This window comes from Mustela nivalis (assembly GCF_964662115.1).
Source record: "Mustela nivalis genome assembly, chromosome: 13".
In the NCBI taxonomy this organism is placed as follows: domain Eukaryota; kingdom Metazoa; phylum Chordata; class Mammalia; order Carnivora; family Mustelidae; genus Mustela; species Mustela nivalis.
The window spans coordinates 46,775,716-46,778,820 of NC_139032.1; the positions used below are offsets into that span (position 1 = coordinate 46,775,716).

At 42.5% G+C, this 3,105-nt stretch overlaps 1 pseudogene across 1 annotated transcript; it reads left to right on the forward strand.

The window, feature by feature from the left end:
- The first annotated feature begins 823 nt into the window (after window positions 1-823).
- Window positions 824-1,864, forward strand: LOC309846469 (interferon alpha-1/2 pseudogene; annotated as a pseudogene). The gene has a single exon. The product of its transcript is annotated as an interferon alpha-1/2 pseudogene (transcript).
- Window positions 1,865-3,105: the final 1,241 nt, after the last annotated feature.

A 3,105-nucleotide genomic window follows, 5' to 3' on the forward strand; every position in this document is an offset into this window, starting at 1 on the left:
TCTTTTTCTTTTTTCTTTCTTTCTTTTTTCTTTTTTCTTTACAAAAACAGCAGATAGATTCCTAGTAAAAGTGAGCAGAAGGTCCAGAGATTTTCCCCATCCTTCCTGCTCTGGAGCTTCAAGGTCTCTCCCACATTTCAGCATCCCCCTACCAGAGGGAACACGTGTTCCAATTATTTCCAACAATGTAACAAGCAGTTCTAGGGCTGGGAACAAGGCTTCAACATGCCCTGTGCTGTCTTGTCGAAGTTGCTGGTGTTTGAGCCTTGTTTTGATGCAGGCTTTGGAAATAAATACAAATAGATTCTACATAATCATTTAATTATTCAAAATGTATTTATTGAATCGGGAATTCTATCTGGTACTAAATAGAGAAAATATTTTTAGAATAAATTGTTGAGTATCTAGCATCAATTGAAGTTAAAAAATCATTTTCTTATTGAGGCCATACTAAAATACAGTACAGTAAAAACAAACATCCAATAAATGTTTGAAAAATTCATTGTCTGTTAGCAATTTGGAATGATTCTCAGAATCTAGGGACACTGATAGTACTGTCTTTCTAGAAATACTTAATTTGCATTGTACTTTCATATTTCCATTTAAGTAAGAAAAATGTAGAAGTCACTCATCATATTCAGATATCCAGTAAAGAGTAATTAGGTTTAAAATATAGCTTTCAGTTGAAAATTTTCGTCCATCTTAATTCTGAATTAAACAGACTAAAATGAACTCTGTCTTTTTTAATCTATAAAGCAGAGCTATAAATACATAACAATATAGACTTTAGATCTGTGTTACCATGTTTTTTTGGAAGGTTCAATTACATAAATATTCAAAAGACTGTGACAGGAGGCGGCAAGAGGAAAAAGAAACAGTTGAGAAACCCATGCTCTAAACCCCAGAAGAAAGTGTAGAAAGGAAAGCAAAAAGAGAAGTAGAAAGGAAGGGAAACGTTCAGAAATTGAAAACGCCTATGTCCCCTACTTAAGCCACATGCACAAGACAAGATGTTCAGAGAAGCTAGAGCCACGGTTCCCAGACGTGCCCACCCCAGCCAGGCCAACAGCACCTACAGGATCCCCGATGGCCCTACCCTGCTCCTTCTTGGTGGCCCTGGTGGTGCTCAGCTGCCACTCCCTAGGCTCTCTGGGATGTGACCTGCCTCAGGATCATGGCCTGCTACACTGGAAGACCCTGATGCTCCTGCGACAAATGAGGAGACTGTCTGCTAGCTCCTGTGACAACTACACAAATGATTTTGGCTTCCCCCAGGAGGTGTTTGACGGCAAGCAGCTGCAGAAGGCTCAAGCCCTCTCTGTCAGCCATGTGACGAACCAGAAGACCTTCCACCTCTTCTGCACAGAGGCCTCACCTGCTCCCTGGAACACGACCCTCCTGGAGGAATTGTGCTCGGGACTTTCTGAGCAGTTGGGCCACCTGGAAGCCTGTCCCCTGCAGGAGGCGGGGGTAGGAGAGACGCCCCTGGTGAATGGGGACTCCATCCTGAGGAACTACTTCCAGAGAATCTCCCTCTATCTGCAAGAGAAGCAATACAGCCCTTGTGCCTGGGAGATGGTCCGAGCAGAGATTATGAAACCCTTGTATGCATCAACAGCCTTGCGAAAGGAATTAAGGAGCAGGAAGTGAGACCTGTTTCAACATGGAAATGATTCCCTCTGACTGTAACATCACACATTCTGGAGTTCTGCCTAGTCAGAAACTCTCATTTCTGCTGTTGCGAAGACATGAACACAGTCAGTTTGTCAAGTGTTTTCAGAACATGTCAACTCTACAAGCAGTAGTTGCTTACAGATGACCTTGTTTGTGTCTATTTATCTATTTAAATATTTATTTATGTAAATATTGATAAGATTCAGTTTTTTCATATAATATTATGTGCACCTTTACATAGCAGAATATAACAAAATATATTTATAATATGTAATCAGTTTATCATTTTCTTCTTTATGGAACTTTAAGGACAAAAGGGTTTTCAAAGAGGAACACCAGGTCTGATTGTGTAACTTCATTGGAAATTGGACAGCAGTATGCATTTACCATCAGACTGCATTAATGTTGGAAATGACAACTGACTTTCTCTAAGACACTTGCACATTGACCTTAGGCTATAGGACATAATAAGTACAGATCCTGATGTCTACATCTTTGGTTGTAGGGACATATAAATATGGTTGCTGTAGGGATGGAATCTATAAACAATCCTCCTACCTAGTGTTCTAATGAAGAAGGAAAGGAAGTGACTTCTCTCACCTGCTGCCTGAGCAGAGAGGTAGAAGCAAACAGGAAGTGCATACAGAAAATCTGCGGGCCCCTCGGCAGGTCACTGGCAGACATGGAGACATGGAGACACGTATGTCCGGTGTCGGGGGCAGGTTAGCTGGCAGTTGACAAGAAACGCCATGGCTGGGGTCCACATCTAGCAGGCAAAGCCAGAAACAGAGGTGGTCACGCAGGGAGACCGTGTCATGTGAGAAACAGACATACACTTGATTCTGAGGCTCTTCAACCATTGAAGGGAGGGGAGAGAAGAGCCACAAAGGAGACGGTGGACTCTTGGCCATACAGCACAGGGATAAGGGAGGATGCTGGTGAGTGTCTTTAAGGAAGTAAATGTGCTTTGAATACCATCAGCAGATTCCTGGAAGATGTGGATTGAAACTGCCTGTGATGTCAGAAACACAGATGCCTTTGCTGACCTTCCTGAGAGTCGGTTTGGTGGAATGCATAAGCAGAGACCACCCTGGAGCGGGTGGGAGCATGAATAAGAGAAGTGCATCTGACTTGGAGAAGAATATTGCATGGGATCTGGGAATAATGTGGGTTAGTTTTTCTGTGCATAGTTTACCCTTTTATGCCATATGATTTTTTCCTCAGTGATTTCATGGACAGTGTGGATCAGCAACTCTTGACCTCAGGGTTGTGAGTTCTGTCCCCACAGTGGGAGTAGAGATTACTTAAAAATAAAATATTAAAAAGAAACCAAAATAAGGGGCACCTGAGTGGCTTAGTGGGTAAACGTCAGACTCTTCATTTTGGCTGAAGTCATAATCTCAGAGTTGTGAGATCAATCCCCAGGTCCGG